Source organism: Cheilinus undulatus, linkage group 17, assembly GCF_018320785.1.
Source record: "Cheilinus undulatus linkage group 17, ASM1832078v1, whole genome shotgun sequence".
Classification (NCBI taxonomy): domain Eukaryota; kingdom Metazoa; phylum Chordata; class Actinopteri; order Labriformes; family Labridae; genus Cheilinus; species Cheilinus undulatus.
In genome coordinates, this window is record NC_054881.1 from 24,856,043 (window position 1) to 24,879,761 (window position 23,719).

Genomic DNA, 23,719 nt, shown 5'->3' on the forward strand with positions numbered 1-23,719 from the left:
CAAATGTGTTAAACCCACTGTCATCTGTCTTTGCAGTTCTGTAAGTGCAGTGGTGAAATTCATGCAAGAGGTCACTTACATTTTATCTTGTGTTGAACTTTCTCAGATGTTGAGGCTGAAGGCCAGATTTTTTGCATGTTTACACATTTTCCACCCCGGAAACTGACAAGTACAGTGTGAAAATCAGAGGGGCCACTGGAGAAGCAAGGAGAGACAAATACCATTGACACATTAACTCTCATGTTGTGTTCATTTCAATTTTGTGTTCCCGGTCAAAAATGGCCGCTCTATTAAGATCCATCATAAAAACTGCAATAATACGTATTTTATCATAATTTTTTGCATTAGGTTCTTTAATCAACTTAAGTTCTTGTGAACTGTACAGGCTTTTAATTTCTGTTATTTATGACCTGTTTGCCTCATTTATCTGAGCTTATGCATCTTGAATTTGATTTCTGAAAAAAAATTTCTGGAGAAATAATCACCTAAAAAAAAATAGTTTGCTGTTTATCACAGAATGCTTTGTGTGAAAGTTCCCAAAGAGAACTTTTTTGAAACCATTTACAATTTTTATACAGTCACAAAAAGTAAGACCTGTTGTGTTCCTTTGACCAGGGAGATTTTATTTGTGTACAAAGGACATTATCCCAACAATACACTTGACAGTTTCACAATATTCCAAGCCCAAAGTCTTCAACAATCCTGCAGAGGCTGGCGTTCAGGGAAAGTGTTGCTGTGTTGAATGTGGGATGCCAGCATAGCACAACATTGTATGCAAATGAATATAATTTTTTTTGTGCGATGAAATCCTCTTTGTTGACAAAGTCATGGTTTCTTATGTCAGTCTGATCAAATTAACTACATTTTTCACAGATAAAACTTTGAAATCGCTCAAATTTGCCCGGAACACAACATGAGGGTTAAGACTCCAGGACTAATTTGAACCTTTTTATTAGAAACGTGTGAGTTCAGTGTTAATGTCAATTCTGCCTTCTTCCACATTTTTATGATGAGACTTAATGCCAATTTAGACTTATTCCGAAATGAATGTCACACTTTAATCTTTCAAATTTGTTTTTAATTTATTTTATTATTTTTTGGCATTTTTTCTTTCATCTACTGACTTTCTGGCTATATTTTATATTCTGTGGTTCATAATCAAATACCTGCTTCAACTATCACTGTAACACTGCTACATTTGTTATAATAATTTATGTCAATAGTATAATTTCATATTCAGGGTCAGGGACGATCAAGGACTTCCCAAAGGGACTTCCCTGAACACAGGCTTATGTGCCTTACAAAAATTTGGCGTAATATGATTGGTCCATATTGATTCTAGAACATATTCCTTCAGCTGGGGTATAAAATCGCCTTCAGCGCATCTTTTGGCCCTTTCACCATAGTGGAGCAGATAAGTGAAACAATCCTTCAAATGGTGATACAAGTATGGTACATGTACTCTTCAAAGCCTACTTTAAAACAACAACAACAACAACATAAAAACGCTGGCCACACGAAAATCCAAGATGGCGACCATTTTCCAAGATGGTCGATGCATCACACCAAGCCCCATTGAAATGGGTTAAAAAAAATTGAAGAAAAAAACAATTATTTTCCAAGTCTAGGTTTTTGGACACTAAAATGGCAAGTGAAGGTGATTTTGTCGATGGCAGTTGCATATTAGACTTTAACCAAGATGGCGTCCAAGATGGCTGCCGCAAAAGACAAATTTCGCCATATCTCAGCTACTTGAACAGATAAATAAATGATTTTTGTGTCCAATCCTACCTTTTTTGGGTCAGAGAATCTAACAGACTTGTTCCAATAACTATAAAGGCTACCTGAACTGCTGCATAAAAAATGGCATTAAGGATGACTGCCATGAAACATATATTTTCATTTAAATATATTGCCGGGTGCACCGTAGTCAAGTGTTTAAGGCGCACACCATGTACGTAGGCAGCCTGGGTTCAAATCCGGCCTGAGGTCCTTTGCCGCATGTCTCTCCCCCACTCTCGCCCCTGTTTCTGAGTCTATCCACTGTCCTCTTCTATCCAAATAAAGGCACGAAAAGGTCCAAAAACAATTCTTTAAAAAATGAAATAAAATGAAATATTGCCTATTTTGTTTGATCCTGTCTTCCAAAGTTATTTATCCAACAAAGAAAAAAAAAGTATTTTCAAGGTTAGGTGATTCAAAGGAAAACTTTATAAGAAACTTGAAGTTTTCATTCAAAGATTTTGTCAACTGCCATGTTAGTTCCAAATGAATGCCAAAGTTCAGCAATGGTACACTGTTCATTTAATCATACTTCTAATGGATGTCACAGTCATCAAGAACGTCTCAGTCAGAACCAGCAACGACCTTTGTAGTCAAGAATGTGGCATCGATTTATTGGTTAATGTAACCCTTTACGAACAGCGTAGGTCCCTAGAAAAAATAATAATAACAGAACCCTATGATAATTCTTATTTTTTCATCGTACTTGTCATGTATGTCAAAAGTAATCAAGAATGCTTTGGTAAGAACCAGCAATGACCTTTGTAGTCAAGAATGTTGCATTAATGTAACCTTTTAGGGAGATGAAATTTTTTTACGTGAATCAAATAGTGCAGGTGCCAAGGAAAAACATAATAACACAGCCATATAATGATTTTTACCCATGCCGATGAAATCGGCAGGGGGTTATGTAAAGGGTTCCTTATCTTTGTTCTTTCGTTTGTTTGTTTGTTTGTTTGTATGAGTACAAGATAACTTGAGAACGGAAAGTCAGATATTCACCAAACTTTCGGGGAATATTGGGATAGTGACAGGGAAGAATCAATTAGATTTTGGTGATGATCCGTGCACCCGTTCGGTTTTTCTCACACTTCGAATTTTGAACACCATAGTAATCAATGGGAGTGTGAGTTCCTCGGTGGCGCTGCTTAGGCATGGGTCTGCCACCTCAGATGGCCATTCTAGTTATTTTTGTTTTCACCATCATAAACCACCATCAGTGTCAAAACTCAAAGGTACTTTTTGGTACCCAATAGGCCAACTCTGGCCCTTTTTTTAATAAATTTAAGGTTGTTTCTATTTAATTGGTGAATATTTGATTCATTTATGTAAACAGGGCACTCGTTTTTATGGTAAAATTAGTGTAACAGTTAAACAACAGAATTCCAAAATATTAAAATGGAATTTGGCAAAAAAAAAAAAAATAAAACAGATTTCATAGGGCTCTAAAGGAGAGATTTACAGACAGAGAAACAGGTGAGCTGTAGACAAGAAATTTTTCATATTTTATCAGCACAACTAGTCCCTGAAATCACAAACAGATTAGTGTTAGTTAGAGACTATGATGTTCCGGACCTTTGGTTTAATATATTTTCTCTGACTGGACCTCTGAATTTTAATTGATTACCCCTGGCCTAAGCTATCAAGGACAAACATCAACGGTTGGAGAAGAGCGAGAGGTTGAAAAGAAGGAAGACAGAGAAGGATGCAGAGAGAGAAAGAGACAGTTGCAGCCAGAGATGGAGAGACAGGTAAGTATGTCAAAGTGGAGGAAGGAGGCTGAAGATCCAGTACCTTGGATGTAAAGGCGTGCTCTTGAGGTTCAGAAAGAAGAAGCAGAGATGTGTGTCCAGGCCACCTGTGTTCTCCACAACTTCTTGCAGAAAACCCAAATGGATGCAATGAGATGGAGTGTCCTGGTTAGTGAGGCGTAGCCAGTGCCAGATCTGGGATGAGCTGCTTCCAACAACGCAGCAAAGAGGGTCAACAGGGTAAAGGGTGCCTTCACTGCCTACACCCCTAACGGCTCTTTTAAGAGGCACACACAAACAAACTATTAAGTGAAATTCCTGCAATATTATTTTTACATGAAAACCAATCTGAAATATTTTTATAAGTTCTATTTGTCCTGGCTGGGCTGGTTAAACTAAAACAAATGTTTATTTTATTATAATTCAACTTCTTAAACCGCTCCTAGCATAAAAACAAATGATGATGATATATATAATAATATGAACAAGGTAAGCCTACAGCCTAGACATGTACCAAATAACTGGTGGGCTGACTGAAATGAAAAGCTGAAGGTGTGTTTGGACAAAATTAGAAAAACATGTTTGTGTCCCTGATCACATGGATAACAAATATCATTGCACTCAGATTGCATCAGATCTTGCGTAGTTATTTTATTGTATTTTTACTTTTGAATCAGTTCCTAGCATAACCTGACACGCCAGATGGATTTGTTTCACATATCCATGTGGGAAAGCTTTATTAGGAAACGTTTGAGAAAAGGCAGAGGCTTTGAAAAGTCCTCAGAGTATGATTGAATGAACGTTCTGTCTGTCATATCTCTACAGGTCAATAAGAGCAACAAAACATGTGACATAGCATCTATTGAGCTGCCGTGTGCAGCTCCTGGGGAATAACTCGAAACATGGCGACTATAGACATGTAAGTACTCGACTTTTGTTGTTTTTGTAAAGAAAGCAACTCACTGCTGTTCTTTTTTCTTCTTTTAACGAAGAATTGTTGTCAAGTTCTGATAAAACTTATGCTTTGGCAGCACCCACGCTAAGCTCTTCCGCCATAATTGCACCGGCCTCTTGCTGCTGCTTGTTTACGTGACAACTCTGCCGTGCCTGAAAGTACTGCCCCTCGTCGTTGATTGGTCCTGTCACTTTCTAACAGGCCCAAATGGTTCAGATGGGAGCTTAACAAGATGGATTCGCCAGTGAAAAACAAAGAAATGGGCATATCCATCTGCTTTGCAAGGTTATTCCTAGCAGAGATAGAAAAAGAAGACCAATTATACTGACAGGGAAAGGGTACAGAAAAGACAAACGCTAAATGAGTGGTTGACTGGAGGAAATAAAGAAAATAATGCAATAAAATCCAAACTAAACAGATCCAGTAATGGACATCGAACACAGCTAATTAACTTCTTATAAAATTAAAAATAAATTACTTAATCTAGGAGACATAAATCTACACAGACAAAACAACTGGATTAATCAGATAAAATAACAAATTGGGAATCAACATAAGACGACTTCCAAATGATAATGCCTGGACTATCATCAGCTGTTTACAACATCTGCCACAGCTGAATGGAGGAGAAGAGAGAAAGTACCAAAGCTAACCTTTACTTTTTTTTTTTTTTTTTACAAGCTTTCCCTTAGTTCTTTTTCTTAATCTGGATCTAGTACAGGAGGGATGAATACAAACACCTGATTTGTCTCAGAGCTATTACACATCCTGTCCAGCAGAGGGGAGTGTGCAACACTCCAAAGCTCTATAAAGTGAATGGTGTGCTGATAGAGGAAACAATCTCACAAACGTATCTGACTACAGTGTTCTTAAAACTAGTTTTGTCAATAAAAAAAATCCTCAGAGAGAACATACTCCCTGCCTATGGTGTGTTTGATGACCTCTGCAGTGGTCCAAAGACATAAACCGAGAACAGTCTATTTCTGTCCCTTATTTTATGCAGACAAAACCACAGAAACAAAATCCACATAGAAAACAAGAGCACTAGAGAGGCTGGCACATGTTTAAACACATTTCAACACATGTTCAAAAAGCACTTTATGACAGGAGGACATGCATGCAAACATCTTTTATTCCCTTTTTCAGAGACAGCATGGGAATCTAGTCATTTCTCATGATATTTTGTTGTTGGCTTTGTATTTCAAAGAAAAGGAAGTAGATATGTAGAGCACTTGAGTCAAATACTAGTTTAACTGGTTAACATTGGAAAACCTAAAACTCATGTTTGAATTCACCGGATATCCACTTAAGGCTTGCGTACAAGCGGTACATATTCAAGACCCACTGGAAGAGCTTTGCAACCCACTTTTATGTCTTAGCCCACCAGATGAGAATCACTGGTCTAAATGTTATTAAATGCATTATTTGCATGCATGTAAATGTATAAATGTTAATATCTAATGTTTTCTTAATGCAATAGCAGTAAAGTTTCCTTTACATTCCTTAACATTACAAACTCCTCCCTTCTCATTTTGGCTGTTGCTTTGTGTGGTCTCACTCCAGTTTGCTCCATTTTGTCATTAGGATTACAGCTTTAAGGAAACAGAAAAAACTGAGGTCAGAGAAAGTCACTGAGTAAATAACTGAACAGGACAGACGGACAGTGAGTCATAAACTTCTGGACAGGGTGGACAACCAGTAGCAGTGACACAGCTCTACTCCTGTGGTTCAGACACAAATCACACACTGTAGCACTGTAATTGGAAGTATTCTCACAAGACTTCATGATTAACCCTAGAACTACCATCAGCTATTCAAGGCTTTAAAAAAAATCTTTTTCTAACTTCCTATAGTTAAAATCTAAATTAGATTTTCCTAAAAGTCTGTGTTGTGGCACATGGTGTTGTTAAGAAAAAAAATCACTCACATTCAGATACTTAAGATGACAATTTATACCTAGAACTGCCATGTGGGTAAAATTTACCCCATGATCCTGTTTTCTTTCTGCAGTTAATCTGATACTTGTTGCTTGTCATTAAGTAACTGCACCTGGTCATCAGGCCCTATTAAAATCAGCGCTCTCAGGTAAATTCTACCTGCTGGTAGTTCTAGGTATATATGGAGAGTCCTAATAGTTCTAGAGTTGAATAATAATTTCCTTTTTAAAATAACGAAAGTGAACAGCATTTAAAATCACAATCTCTTTTCACAAATGCAAAAATTGTTACAAAAGCTTTCCTAGATCAGAATACAAAGCAAGCATGTCTAAATGCAACTCTTAGTTTTAGATATTTAGAAAGACCCAACTGTGATCCACCATGAGAAGGTGCTTGGCAACAGTGGCAAGAAAAAAAGTCCTTTAAACAGGCAGAAACTCAGACCTTAATCAGACTCATGTTGAACAGCCATCTGTTATGACCAGATGGGTCATCCCTATTAAGAGAGAGTGTTGAAAGATGAGCTGATTTTTGCTTTTGTTGTCCTCAAGGTCAGTAAAAGTGAGACAGAAGTAAAATGAAAACTGTAACTTTTATTAAATGATCTCTGCTATCATATGAAATAATAAGATTGCACCTATAACAAAGCTCTCTGAAAATATTTCTCAAAAAAGTGCAGAAAAGTGGCCACAGGTCAGACTTGAACCCAGGCTGCCTGTGTACATGGGACATTTATGCCACTTTAATCCCATCCATGCTAGATGACAGAAAAACTCAGAGGTCAGTGATTCAATAGGCAAGTTATTTGGTGATTTATTAAAGACCCTTTAACTTAACAGTAAACTAATGACTGACTGACTCATAGCTTAGAGTTGAAAAAGACATGCACCATGTAGATATACAATGTGACAAGTCCAGCATCCAAAGCTTTTTTAAAATAATTGTGTTGAAATAATGCTCATAGATGAGTTGACTTGTGGCAAGCAGTCAATCAATCCATCTGTGTTTTTATAGCACCAAAGTTATCTCAAGACACTTTACATAGACGGCAGGTCTAGACCGTACTCTCTGTTGTAGCTTATTATCATAGACCAGTGTTAATCATTAATATTATAATAAAGACTATAACCTATTATAATAACGACCAGTGTTAATCACTATGAGCACAGCACTAGCAGTATTTAGTCCCATTACAATGGCTACAAAAGACCAGACTCATGTTTACAGCTGTCTGAAGAAGCTTAGCTGAGGTTGGAAGGGGTTGGGGTGGAGAAAAGCAAGTAAAGGAGAGGGACAAGAGAAACAACAAATCAAAGAAACATTTATGGTCATTGCAGCCATAAACATATATCCCATTTTGTAGAAAATTGCTATAACTTTATTGGTAATGGTAGCAATATGTCAAAAACAGCTGTAACAGCTATGATTGACAGAAACCACAACAATGCAGTATTAGCATTAGCTGCTAGGATGATTAATAGAGAGGACTGCTGTTAATAATTAAAGCAGTGTTTCTCCTAGAGTCTATTTAACTGTTCTAGTAATGTTAATAGAAGTAAGGATGATGGTAACAGATGAAGCATTTGTAGATGGGTCGGTCCACAGCAGCAAAGCCTTCGATGCCCATGACAGGAGAAGAAGAAAAGCCATGTCAAATGATAATTGTACTACCGGCATTAGCAAGAGTAATGGCAGTGACAAGAAATATGTATTACGTATATAAAGGTGATAATAAGGTAGTAGGAAAGTATTTTTTTGTTTAGCAGGCTTGCACACTTGAAAGGAACTCCACATACCACAATTTGATGAGGAGCTGGGCACCCTTAAAGGTCTGATCCTAAAAGTCAAATCCAGTCCATGTTACTGGCATGCAGGTTGAGTTCTTCAGATGTCCACCCTTCATCACATCCTGCATTCAGCCTGTTGTGGGCCTTCAGTCCTCTGGCGTACACGTAGATGTCACTATGGGGTCTATCACTGTTCTCATCCTTCTTCAAAAGTGTAAAATAAACGTGATGAAGTCTCTCTTAGTTGCTTTCCTATTGATATGTTAATTTAACAGTGAGATGTACTGTTGAAATACACAGCTTTAGTATTTTTCTTATTTTCTCAATCAATTGTAAAATTCCCAAAATATGACGGTTCCTGGCATCTTTGGTGATTAAACATTTTACGGAACATTGTTGCCTAAACTAGAAAACACTGCCAGAACTAAAACATTGTTGTTAAAATCCAAAGAAAACCTTGTCATTGATCCCAGATGTTTCCCCTTTTTTCTGTTTCTCAGCATTGAAACAATTACCGGATCATTCCAGCGGCAGAAAAATCAGAGCAAACAAGACCTGTCATTTCCCTAATGAAAGAGCCTGTTATTATTCCTTCATAACTTAGCATTTGGCTGACAATATAGGCTTTATGACACGTTCAATTTCCATTTCAATCCCACTGGCAGGGGGCAATGGCAGCGGCCTGATAACACAAGGCTCTCATTGATGCACACGCTCACTCACAGATCAGGTGGTGTTCCAGTGCTTTGGATTGGAGCCTGGCGGATACCTGACCTCAGATTTTAACACGCGCACATACAGAACACACTCAGCGTCAGCCAACACGCAGGCGACCTCTCCACTTTTACGTGATCATTTTTGGCGTGACTTCAGTGAGAGGCAGGTGAGAAGTGCATGGAGGGAAACTGAAACCTTGTGCTCAGCTTGTTGACACAGTCGGAGTAAGAAGAAGTCAGAGTGGCTCTTTGGATTGTTTTGACCCCTGTGAGCACGGAGAGTGGCGTAGAGTTGGAGGGGAGCAGTTTGACTGACAGACCCAGTGTTCAAGGAGCTGCGGTTTATAAAAGGCAGAACGTGGAGGCCAGGCCAAAGCAGGGATTTGATGTTTTTGGAGACATAAATCATTTTCATTTCACATTAAGATTTATTTATGCCTGACAGCTCCTGGCTTCCTCTCAGGCTTGTTATACTGTTAAAAATCAGCTTGTTACAGTGATGGGTCACAGAGGTCGCTCAAAGAATAAATCAGATTTCTTTTCAACATGAAGTCTGATGTTTGTAGGCAGATTGTGAGGAGGGCTGCCACACTTAATTGCCTATGATTTACATGCTTACAATCAGAACCAGTGTAGGAAGAATGATAATAGTGTTTAAGAGAGTGGGCTCTTTTGATAAGATAAATCTACGTGGGTACTTTTCCCTGCCTTCTGGGTGAAATGTTACATCTAAAAGAGTGGTGGTAAATAGGATAGACAGGGTATTTGGCAATTTAGAAACTTAAAACACGAGGACTGTACAGTTTAATGGTTGATAAGAAGCCTAAATCCAGCAGCCAGAGAGTTAAACACACACTTATTTTTTTCTGAACAAGATCTGACATTGTAATTTCAAAAAATGAGCCAAGTTATGAGTGGCTGTTCAGACTCTCTCCATCAGACTGGACAAATGACCCCATCACATATCTTAAGCATGCATCTCAACCGTGTTACCTGACTTGGATTGTTGATACATGAAGGAATACGTGAAGAAGGTGCTTCTGCTGTCACAGAGTGATCACTGACTCAAAGTCACTAAGAACAAAACACCAGCAGGCCTGACCGTTGAAATGGCAGGGCACTTGAAAGGCCAAGTCAACAAACCATCCCCAGATGTGATTTATTATTATCAACCCATGTGTGTTGGATCGCTAGCATTGATGCTAGCCTCCTGTCCAACAGTCGCCCCCTTGTCGAGCTAAAAAGTATGTTAACAAGTTGTTTTTGGGTTCAGATGTCCCCCAGAACGTTGCCTCAGCTTTCTCTGTTGGCATCCTGACTTGTGCAAGTCATTGCTCAACTATGAAGTCTGACTAGCCAAAGCTTTAGTTCAATGGGCCTGACCGCAGTTTTAATGCTCTAAAATAAAAGGCTACGTCTGTCAAAGGAAAGGAGGTCGGCATTTTGAAACAAGCTACATTTTACAAAAGCAACTGTAAGGCGTGTATGGGGTATAGAAGGAGGAGATGCATGGATTGTTTTCCAGCATTTATTTGCTCCTGCAGAAGACAATAAATGCTCTTAAACTGCCTTCTGTTATCTGATTTCTGCACCTCTTTTCCCTCAGCAAAGCATAACAGCACTGTGCAGAGCTCAGTTCGCATTTTACGTACATACAAACACATTAAAATTTCTGCCTGTATTTAACTTACATTTATAGCCTAGAGCCGCTAAAACAGGCAGAAAACCATGAGGAAACAATGGGAAACAGTATATCAAATGGTCAAACTGTGGCACCTAGTGGCCAAAAAAAAAAAGCACACGGGGCCAGAACAAACATTTCTTGAAGAAAATGGATCTCAAAAGACAATAAAAACTCATAAATTACCTTCTGGCATCTGTACCTGTGCTGCTAACCATACAAGATGATAAAGTTTGCACTTGGAAATAGCTGCAAATGCTACACTAATCACCGTGATCCCCAACGAAACAGTGGTGTTGAAAATGGATGGATGGATGGCTACACTAATCACATAGTAAGGGCAGACAAAATGCTATGTTAAAACTGCTTTTAAAGGGATATTTTATCATCAAAAAAGAATCCAGCTGACTGGTTAAGGCAGTGGTTCCAAATCTTTTCTACCGGGCACCCCTTTGGCAGATGAAAATATCTTCAGGCCCCCTACCCTTCACTGTATGTATCCACATGTAAAAACATGTAAATGTATGACAAACACACCGTTATTCACAGTTTTTGCAGACAGATTTCTTTTTTTTTAAAGAATATATCACAGCATAAAACCTAAAGAATTTAAGTTTTAAATATCTGCCTCGCTGAAGATGAACAATTCTCTGAAAATAAAAACATCTTTAATATTTATACACCCAGTCCTGCAACTATTTCAGTGACGACTGTGGGCTTTTTTGGTGCAACAGATCTTTTCGCGTCTTGGGTGCAGCCACTCTCAGTTCATTTTCAATGTCCAGCTATGATTTGTTGTTTTGATTCTTTGTATTGTAGATGCAACATCCACTCACAGGTAGGACGATGCAAAGGGAGAAAGTGTGGCAAAGGCTCTCGTGCCTAGCTACTACTACTCCTTTTCCATTCCAATCCAAAATGCTGACAACGTCTTGGACTTGAATTGGAATAATATTACTGGATCTGAGGAGACTTCAATAAACATCTCCTCTTCTACATGGCTGAAGTCATCAGCTGGTGCTGCTTAGCCTGGCCTGGAGCTGAAGTAGGTTTGCAGAAGGGTGAAAACACCTTTTCTGTCAGGAAAAGCGTTCTGTGTAGTTCTTAGCTCTTTAACAAAGAAATCTTGTCAAATTCTGATAAAATTAGCCTGTTAGTGGCACTGTAACGCTGCCACGGAAATGCACCAAAAAAGAGAAGAAGATTACAGAAAACTGACACAAACTTTCTCCTGCGTTGCCCCTCTGGTTGTTCTCCGTGGTGAATTTAAGAACATATGGTGCATGCTGATCTCAGTGGTGGTAAAGAGCATCAGATTTTGCTGTAAAAGCAACAATAAGTTCAGTAGCTTCTGCAGCACAAACATAACCCTGTAGTCCGCCATTGTTGTTTTGGGTTGACAGCGCATGAGGTGTAAGTGGGCTACGCTATGTATGATGTAATCGTTTCAAGAAAGATGCGGTTGCCTGTCCACGTGGAGACAAAACGGTAAGCGATTTGTTCACTTTGGGACCCGGTTTCAAAAAGTAGCATTTACAGCCCCCCAAAATGCTGTTTCCGTGTGGATGAAACGCCGATACGACAACTATCTTTTGCATATACTCCTCTGTGTGGACGGGGCCTAAAGCTACATCCACGCTAAATGCCACACTGAGCGGTAGCTATTGCTATCGACTCACCGTAGCCAACACCTGGTTCTCCTCAAATGACGCTGAATGGTCTGAAGCGTTTTTCAGTCTGGCACAAATGTTGTAGATCAGAGCTTTGCTAGATGGATTTGCCTAATGACAGTCTGGCAAATACATTTACCCTTCATGGTTGCATTTTTCCTGGTTTACTGGCTTTTGCTGACCATGCAGACATTAGCCTGTATTTTCCTGTATTTTAAGTTTTAGACTTGCTGGGATTTAGTTTTTTGAGCATATCCTGCAGTCTCAAGCCATCAATTTTGGCTTTGTTTAAACTGTTTGGGACTTGTGACAAGCAAGATGTTGGTTCAAACACACCTTAGAAGATGTATTAGTTGCAGTGGAGAACTACTCTCATATGAACCTGAGTCAAACCATCACAGCACACAGCAGCCTTTAAACATTTGACAATGGCTCTGACATGGAGGAGGAGGAGGAGGCAGGTTTTATTGGTCAGTGAGCATGTAGGTCCGCTCAGCTTTGCTCATAAAGTCAGTAGAAGCAAGCAGTTTAATTAGCTTTTTAACATGGGCATACAGTGATTTATACTTCCTCTTTGAATCCGCACTATAGCTATACTGTAGTGACAGTGCCTAAATGCCATTTGCAATTTTTTATGCCAGTTCATGGTCCTGTCTCCACATTTCCTGTCTGCATGTGTACAGAAAGCCATGGCCATTGGAACCAATCATATTATGTTGGGTTAGGGCTACAATTCACAGCAGTTGATTATTATGCGGTTACTTCAAAGATGAAAAGAGAGAAGACATCAGAGGTGAGAGTAGGGCTGCTGAATCAGCTGACACAGTATGGAGTCATTTTTGCAATCATTTGGTCAGTGAGGGAATTGGATGAGAAAATACATGTCTGATTGTTTTAGATACTAGAAAGAAGATTTGTCTGGGTGCATGGTTGTCTGCAGCCATTTGCTCACACTACACAATATGTCAGACATCTTCAAAGACTGCAGTCACCAGTGCTACTCTATCACAGGGCTTACAGTCTGCATTGTGTCAGCACATGCTGTAGCTACATTTTTGCAAGCCAGCTATATGCATAGACCTCTGCATGAGGATCTGGGCTACAAGTGACCTACAGCATAGGCTGTGGCGTAGAATCAAAATTCTGGCTTTAATGGGTAGCTCTTGGCTCTTGTAGTCAGCCTCAAGTGGACTCTCAAGGAACTGCAGCCTTTGCATTTCAGGATTAGGTTCATTTTTCAACCCTGGAGGTTGCCGCTTGGTTAGACCTCAAAGATGCACCTAGTGTGCTTTGAAAGACCCACAGATTAGATAAAGGTAAAGGCTGCGCTTACTGCCTGTTTGCAAGAGAAAATCCACCACATGGCACCCTTTATTTTTTGCAGGCCTTTATTAGAAAAGTTTTACTGCTGCCTGCATAAATAGACATCATGTGACATGGTTTTCTCCTGGAAAGACTTTAAACCATTTCTAAGGGTTCTGACATGTTTCTGCATGTATAAGCTGGAGCCAGCAAACTTATAACTAACTTTATATATATGTATGTATTTCTGAAAGCCGTTGATATGCAACTTATTCCACTGAATAGAAAGGCATGCAGGTGTTTTTTAATCATTATGAGAAGCAGATGCTCATGCATGATAGATGTGGAGAAAGAAAAGCATACATGATATGGAATAGGGAAACATTATTTTTGTTTTTCCCTTTCCTCTAAGTTTATACCTACTTTCAGGAGGTTCCTGTGTATTTAACAAGCTCCATAAATAGAAAGCATATGGGTATTAATTTGCCACATGTACAAGTCATTAGATTCAGGTGCAGCGGATACTTTGCACATTTAAACTCACTCTCTTCCTTTCAAACTCACACACAAACACTCACAGAGCCCGAAAACAGAGCAGAAACACAGTTGAAGCCGAGGGATGAACGTCTGAGTGATCTCCACGCTGTTTGAGCCAGAGTGAGTCACATCAGGCGCCGTGACCACTAAATCAAAGAGCTGTTTGAACAGCTGCATTCCTTCACACCCCTTCATCCTCTCTCTCTTGCTGCGCAGTATTACTAATACTGCTTTTGCTGCATGGTCAGCCCCCTTCCCCCTCCTTGGTACAGTTCTGGTTTGATGGAGATCAAGCCTAATGGAAACAGAGAGCAGAAGTGAGGTAAGCCATCCTCTGACAGAGGACAGGTGTCTGTTTGAGGAAAGGCGTTAAGATGACAGAGGAATTCTGTGAAGCTTCACAGCAGCCAGTGTGGCTGATTTATGGAGCATTGACAGCCTGAGTGAGTCATTATGTTGCTTTCATTACGTTTCACACATACAGCCGCCCTCCTAGACGGTCATGTACTGCAGGGCCATTAGTTTTAGTGGCAGGCACAGTAATTGAATTTGTATGGACAAAGCCAGAAAGAAAACATTTATTTTAATTTGAATTTCTCTGAAGTTTTGTTTACTCTATGAAAAGATGGCGTCAGCAGACAGAGAGCGTTATGCTGCTTACTAAACAGCAAATAGCTGGAGTTTCCAAGCAAAGAACTGTTACAATCACAACTTTGAAAACTTAGAGGAAAAAGGGTTAAAAATGAAAATAAAAAAGCCAGTACCAATTTCTTCAACAATAACATCTTAATGTATATATATTTTTGGATAATACTAATGACTAAAACCTTTTTTCAATGCCAACCTTTCAATTAAAAAGAAGAAAGATACTGAACTCTGATGACCCCTCAACAAACACAGAGCCAGAAAGTAAAACTTTCATTAACAAGCATCTTGCCTAGCTTAGCGCCAACACTTCAAACACAGGGAAAGGACTAGCTGGCCATAGCCAATCTATTTTCTTTTTCTATACACAATTTATAAATTTTCTTGGAGTGTCTTACCTTACCCTCTTTGGTCAAGAGTGAAGTTCTGAAATCCTGACATTTTTCCTTGATGAAACTTCGGTTGACCCAGAAAAAGGGTTTGGTGATGAAGGCTGAAATTCAAGACTAGTTCATTTTTATTTCTGAAAAATATGTTTATGATACACAGTGAGTAATTACAGACTTGCCTGTGAGTTCCAGGTTTCCTTTGGCTCATATCTGCTGTAGGATCCAAGAGGGAAATGAAGCATGAATCATTAAAAAGTCATCTTTTAACTTGTCTTTCACTGTGTACAGATAGGAGAAATGATGGTGAGACAAGTGAGCTTTTAATGAATGAAGATGTTTTTGCTGACATACAGCTGGATTCACAAGGCAGGAAAAGAAGAGCCAAGATAATTCCATATGTCCGTAAGTAATATTCCATTGGGCCAGTTGTCTAAAGATATAACCCGTCAATCAATCTCAATCAATTATTTTTTCTGTAAGACACAAATTTAGAACAAATGTTGGCCTCAAGACACAACTGATAGACCATGCTCATGTTATATCCAGAATTAACACTAATCAACCATGAGCTGCGCTTGGCAACAAGTAAATGGAGATGACAAACTGCCTAAGAACAGGCAGAAACCTCAACAAAATGTAGATTTTGAAAGCCTCATTTTTTTTTATACAGGACTGAATAACAATGGACTTAGACCAATCTTATTTTAAAAATTACCAAAACTGAATTTGAGACTTTTTCAAATATGACTTCATACTTTGTCAAAAGGGGGGGGGGCTCATACCCTCACAGCTGCTTTTTATAAAATATTTTGTATGATATTCACAGCTGTGATGAGGAAAAAAACCATTCAGTTATCTGTAAGTCCCAATTTTATATTTAAATTGAAGATTTTTCCAAATAGAAACCAAAAAGTGTGTCCAAAACTGCTCAATACATACTGCCACTATAACAACCCCAGTTCTGAAAAAGTTGGGATGCTGTGTAAATGTAAATAAAAACAGAATGCAATGATTTGTAAATCTTACAAACTTACATTTTATTCATAATAGAACATAAACAACATGTCAGACATTGGAACTGAGACATTTTACCATTTCATGAAGAATATTAGCTAGAATTTGATGGCAGCAACATGTCTCAAAGAAGTATGGACAGTGCATATTCACCATTGTATAGCATCCCCTCTTCTTTTGACAAGAGTCTGTAAATGTCTGGGAAGTGAGGAGACCAGTTGTAGGAGTTTAAGGAGACAAATGTTGCCCCATACCTGTCTGATGTAGGATTCAAGATGCTCGACAGTCCTAGGTCTTCTTTTTTCATTTTATGATCAGCAAAAAGTTTTCATTCAACCACAGAACAGTTTTCCACCCCTCCCTGAGCTGCCACCTCTCCGGTCTCTGCATCAGTCTGTCATGGTGAAGAAAGAGCTGAGTTGAAAGGCTAAGCTCTGGATTTACTGGTTGATCTACCGTCCTACCCTCACCTATGGTCACGAGCTGTGGGTTGTGACCGAAAGACTGAGATCAAGGATACAAGCCGCTGAAATGAGTTTCCTCAGCAGGGTGTCTGGACTCTCCCTTAGAGATAGGGTGAGAAGCTTGGGCATCCGGGAGAGACTCGGAGTAGAGCCGCTGCTCCTCCGTGTTGAAAGGAGCCAGATGAGGTGGCTCGGGCATCTGGTCCAGATGCCTCCTGAACGCCTCCCTGGTGAGGTGTTCCGGACAGGTCCTACTGGGAGGAGGCCCCAGGGGAGACCCAGGACAGGCCGGAGAGAGAATGTCGCTCGGCTGGCCTGGGAATGCCTTGGGATCCCCCGGGAAGAGCTGGACGAAGTGGCCGGGGAAAGGGAAATCTGGGCTTCCCTGCTTAGGCTGGTGCCTCGCGACTTGACCTCGGATAAGCAGAGCAAGATGGATGGATGGATGGATGGATGGACAGTTTTCCAATTCACCTCACATATACACACCTCACCTCACCCCATACATACAGCAGTGCGTCTTGATTGTGCTCACATATGGCTATGTCTTTGCATCACGCAGCTTTAACTTAACATTTCTGAATGGCACAGTGAACTGTGTTGACAGATACAGTGAAGTGTTCCTGAGCCCAGAAAGTGATTTCCAGTACAGAATCATTCCTGTTTTGATGCCATGCTCAAAGATAATGAGCATCCAATTTTTACCCTTGGCCTTGTTCCTTGCACAAAGAATTCTCGAGATACTATAAATCTCTTGATGATATTATGAACTAGATGGTGGTATCATTTTTACATTTAACCAAATCTAAAATATGCATACTGTATGTAAGCAGTTTCTATGCTGTTTCTATGCTCCACCATAACTACTAGCCCATTATCGCCACATCACATGACTGTATCATTGATGCATGTCCTCTCTGGGCTTTGTGGGCTAAGTTAGCAACAAGCTAGCTCCTCCACTGATCTATAAATATAATTCTAAAACAAAGTACAAACATTTATTATTTATTCAGCTACATGGCCTTTTTGGTGCAACTTTTAAAACAGCAACATTTAAAGTAAAGACATTTAAAATATTTTTCAGCATAGTCACATTAATTTTTGCATTGCTTGGCTGGCAGATGAGCTATGCTAAGAGATACTCTGAGAGCTGCAAAGCATTGTGGGGCAGTTTACAACCTGTTTGCTCCAGTTCAATACTTAAAAGTTATTGCTAATATGCAGTATATACTCAGGGATTTCTTCCATACTCAGAATTGTTTAAGCTGATTGATTGACCAGATTCCACGTCTGTGATCAGGTTGATCAATTTCTTTAACTTTAAATCGCTTGATCCTAGTCCAAGAATGGCAGGACCAATCATCATCATGTTAGAAGAAAGTGATGGTAGCTCAAGCGACTGCAAGCCTGTAAACAATGGTGAAAAAATAGTTTGGATCCAGCGATACTGGCAGTTTTATCAGAAATGAACCTTGTCTCTTCATTTGAAGATTAGCAAAGAAGTGCACTGAAAGCTATTCTTGGCAGAAAAGATGTTTTTGCTCTGCCCTGCTGATCCCACAGACATGATCAAGAAATAATAAAGAAGTCCTTCAACAACTGTTGATTGATCTTTTTACCACTTTTATTAATGAAGAGTTTTTATTCTACCTAAAATTTTATAAAAGCAGAGACATTTGGATTTTGAATGAGTTCTGTTGTAATGAATTACCATAAGAATGAATGTCAGATAAACTTGGATTTAACATTACAGCTGTAAACTTTTTCCCTTTCTTTCTTTTTTTTTTTTTTGTACAGTGGAAAGATTTGTTTGAATCATCTGGCAGTGACAGATAAGTGACACCTCAGTTTAAGCATATCATCATGAAAACTAATGGTGTGAACTCACACGCTTAGCCGACATCAGAGAGGAGCAAGTTTCCTCACAATGGGCTGGAAGTTCAGGGAGGAGTTGGAATGATAATAATAGGAAAGAAAATGATTATTTTTCTGTAACTAATGCTGGCTTTGACAATAAACAACTCCTCATCAACTTTTGACCTCAACTGGAGAAAATCCCTTGCGAAACGAACCGATAAGATTTCAAATTTGACTTCAATTGTCTTTTTCAGCAGATCAGTTTTACAAAGGTGAACATGTTTTATTAGACTGAAAGGTCTGTTATTGATATGACAACAAATAAATCACATTACAATAACCTACATCTGATGCCTACTGAATATGTTATGTGGTGGAATTTTGTTTGGTTTTAAAGCAAATCATGGCACAGACCTGTGCATATATGCACTTAAAGAAATTGTAAACATGTATAGGTGTCAGAACTCGACAGTTCTTATGTGCTTTATTGATGCATCCAAGGCATTTGATCGAGTAAATCATAAAAAGTTATTTGAAAAAATGATTGATAAAGGAGTGCCCAAATACATTGTTAGACTCTTAGCTTACTGGTATGCAAACCAGACTATGCAGGTAAAGTGGGGGCATGGTCTTTCCACCCCGTTTGGGGTGAGTAATGGTGTGAGACAGGGAGGAATTCTGTCCCCTGTTCTTTTCAATTTGTATATGGATGATTTGTCCAAACACTTGACATCCTGTAAGTCTGGATGCATAATAGGTAACACATTGGTAAATCATTTGATGTATGCTGATGACCTCGTTATTTTTAGTCCCAGTAGTGCTGGTCTTCAGCAGTTGCTGTCTATTTGCTCTGTATATGGTGTTGAACATGATATGAAATATAATGCCAAGAAGAGTTCAGTGATGATCTTCCGCACAAAAGAGGATCAGATGTTGAACTTTCCTGTCTTTACTGTAGTAAAGTTAAATATCTTGGGCATTTTATCACAGATAAAATGATGGATGATGATGATATCTACAGACAATGCTGCAAGATTTATGCACAAGTAAACATTCTTGCTCGTAGGTTTGGTTTTTGTTCAGATACTGTTAAGTTGTCTCTGTTTAAAGTATATTGTATGCCTTTGTATACTGCACACTTATGGACAAACTATATGAAATCAAGTATGCGGAGGCTACAAGTAGCCTACAATGATGCTCTGAGATTACTACTGAAAAGACCAAGATGGTGCAGTGCAAGTGAGATGTTTGTAGGTGCAGGAGTTAATACTCTACATGCTGTATTAAGAAATCTTGTGTATAAATTCATGTGTCGACTTGATTCCACTGGGAATGAAATTATTTTGGCCTTAACGAACATCAAACATAGTGCTGTTAAATACATGTCTCCACTATGGAAACACTGGTATAGATGCCTGTTTTTAGTGTAATTTTATTTTTTGTGCTTATATTGAATCTGATTCATTAACTTATTGTGCCGTCACGGTAACATGCATGTATTGTTCTGTCCTTTTTATGTGTTTTGTATTGTTTTGTTTGGTTTTTGTTCTTTTTTATTCTCTGGACGTAGAGTCTGTAATAAAGTTTTGAATTGAATTGAATTGAATTGTTATTGTGGCTTGTGAAGACTCAAATGTGGTTCCTTTATACTTTGGTTTGATGCAAAATGGAAAACTGTTTTGTGGTCAGATGAATCAAAATTCGACCATGTCAAAATCTGATTGGCCTCCCCAAAATTCTAAAAAATGGTTGGCTATTTACCTCATCAGCCAGCACTTAGCCATTTAAGCATACCCAATCACCGAGCATATTCTGACCTACTTATGGCAGTGTTCCCACCATCCTCATATATTTCTGTATGTGGCCCCCAATGGAAAAAGTTTGGACACCCCTGCTGTCTCTTATTCACGTTTGGTACTACACCCACCCTAACTCCATCCCCAGCCTCTAGATCTGGTTATGGTGTTGCCCACATCTGACTCTATTCAACAAAAAATATACCACTGTTTTTGTTGAATAGATGAATTTCACATAATGAAGGAGAAAAGCTGCCTAAAAGTGTCCTTCTGGAACTAAGAAGTAGGCCATTTTTTACAGCTTTTCTCTCTTTTTATGTGAAATTCATCCTCAAAATGAAAATAGTGGCTTAATGTTTACACCTTTTAGAGGCAGTGCAAGAAGTAGGCAGGGAGGTGCATCTCTACTCAGCATCTTTTGTTATCGTTTTGATTGAGAGTAACTGGTGGTGGAGTTTACTTACTGTGGGTTTAACATACATTATGTCTGTTTTGCAGCAAGAAAAACTCTCATCACAGGAGCTTCAAGTCATCTGAATCTTGGCACGTTGACAGCACTTCTTTTAAAGTGATTCATTGACCTTTTTATTGAGATTGACCAATAACCCACTGTATTTGTCATTATATGGATGAGTATAAAACCCTGATTTGAATCCCTTCAAAGTCTTCAACAGATTACTTCTGATAGAATAATATATGAATCATTATGTGGAATGTACTTGGATGAAGATAACTCCACTCTGAAAATATATTTCCCAATAAAAATGAGGATAAGCAGGAGGTCGGTAATAAAAGTCCTTTGGATCCAGTATCTGTCTGCCCACAGAGCCGTCAGGACACCCTGGATTCCAGTAAACGCTCTTTTACCATGAACACCATATTTGCTTTGATGCTGTGACTAAGAGCTCAGACACACAACCACTTCCATTGCACTAACCGAGCAGTCGTGCCTTTCCTGCCCTGCGTGTCATCTGCTGTTAAAATCATGTTTGTTTTTGAAATCAGAAACCATTCATGTTTACAAGAAGCAGATAATTGAACGTGTTGTGAATATCAAAAACAGCAATCAAGTGGTCAAAGCTATGAGGTCTTCGTGTGTAAAACAGGATGAAGTTGAGTAATCTGGAGGGTTTGTTTTCTTATGTTGGGAAATTACACATTAGAATAGATGGAATTACTGTAAACAGCCAGTATAAAAAACAGCATTTACATCATAGCTGTAGTCAGGTCGGATTAAGATTACACTCAAAGGAAAACTGCATGGTTTACATTGCTTTAATCCTTAAACTAGAAAAGAAAACACATCTTCACATCCTGTTTTTATTAATTCAGATGATGCCAGTAGAGAACCATTTTAAAGCCACAACAATGCCTCTACTCTCCAAAAGCTGGAAATTTGAGGACGCTGTTTTTATGTTTATGCCTTACATTGACATCCATTATTGGCTGCTGGATACCAATAGAAATGTGTGTCCATATCCTGCATTAACAATACAGTGACAATCTGAACTCACTTGTTGACTGTTCATGCAAATAACAGCCCATACATTGCTCCCAGGCTTAGAGTAGTGAGGTATTTCTGCATGCTTTTTGCAGCGAAGCTTTTAGAAAAACAAATGAATTGGGGAAAATTAGCCATATACTAAAATGCTAGCAGTGCAACTTTGGCAGCTTTTCTCCTTCATTTTGTCATCATAAACACGCTTTTAAAAGAAATGGTGATAAACTCTTCAGCAAATAAGCCTTGTGGGGTTCTACAAGCCTTATTTGGTTATCTGAACGATAGGAGATATAAAAAAGCTAAAACACTGATTGAAGAGCCATAAGGGAGCCACACTTTATCTTACTACCGAGTTGTGTCAAATGATCATGACCTATAAATAGCACTGCAATTCTCATTACAATGAGTGAGGCCGGATGAATGTAAATAAACCACACTTTTTGCTGACTGGCCAATTAACCAATAATTCTGCTTGAGGAGGTGGTTCTGATGCATGCCAGTATTGTGTCTACAGAGGCAATCCAGTCAAGATGAAGGCATCTTAGACCAATGGTTCCCAAACTTTTCAGCCCCTGAATAACAGTGCCAGAGCCATGGACTCACCATCCCTGGAAGTGGTGAAAGAAAAAGATGTTGCACCTAGCAACATGTTAAAAATGTACATTTTAAGGAGTTTTTGTGCTTAATAAATTAATGCAGAGCTCTTGTTTCAAATTGAACTCTTAAGGTTTTTTTTTTTTTCAGTAATGCAGTGCTTCCCAAAGTGTGGGTCAAGCCCCCTGGAGGGCCCCAATGGTACTGCAGGTGGGCCCAAGGTGATTTACGATCACTCTAAAACATAGAAATTCTTTTAAAAAATCAAATCAGATTTCATCAATTGTAAATAATCATGTAATGTGTAACATTTTGAATATGTTAACCTAGATAAACGAAAATTATATTAATTGGAAAAAATTGAAATAATAAATAGTGGAAAATTAGGTAATTCAGAAAACTTAGGTTCGTCTCAAAGGAAGCCCAGGGTGTGTGAATAATACAACAAATACAGAAGTTAAGTTTAAAGTAAGTGTATTGACAAATAATATTTTTTCCAAATAATAAACACAAACAACTTCAAACAATCCATCAATAATAACAAAGGGAGGCCTTTTTAAAAAAATGCAAAAAAATTAAAGTTCTGCCCTTTCTTTAATCGACCTTAAATCAGTTCAGTTCCTCATGTCCCAGAGTCCTTGTTCCTACCCTAACCGTGGTAGTCTTCTTTGGGGAAGGGGGGGAGGTGTGGGGAGTTCAGAGTTCCTTGGGTAGCTCGCCAGTCTTACGACGGATCCAATCCAGGGAAAGGAAGGGGTAACAAAAAAAACCTGACCGCTGAGTCTCTATAATGTTAGGATCGACCGTTTAGTGAAGGTAGTGTGTAATTTCTGCTGCCAACCAGCCGTGCTGCCTGCGTGACCCCAGGTGAGGAGATTGCCAAAGAGGAAGTGACCTTGTGCACCGGATATTTATGTGTTATGGGATGAGCTCGAATTGGATAATGAGTTGCGGATTTGGGGTGTGGTATGAACGGTTTGTAAACAAAATAAACAGTTTAAGGAAATTAGTAAATCAATTTGGGGAAAAAATAAAATAACCAGTTTGTTATGGCGGCACAAGGTCACTCCTGCAGGCAGGCAGGATGGCACAATCTGTATACATTTAAATTAATTCACTGGGTTACACTTTCCCCCCCTAAACTCATGTACGTCCCGTTACATGGAAGTGGCTGTCTGCAAATTGTTGGCTGTGCTATTACACTACTTTCAATCTCTGAATCCCTGAGAGCGTATGAAAAGGCTGTGCTAAGTCCTTAAAAAAGGGACTGTACTCTGTCTAGCACTGGAAGGCCAAGTTTTGCATACTGGAATCGATCTGGAGGTTTTCGGTCCGGGTTGA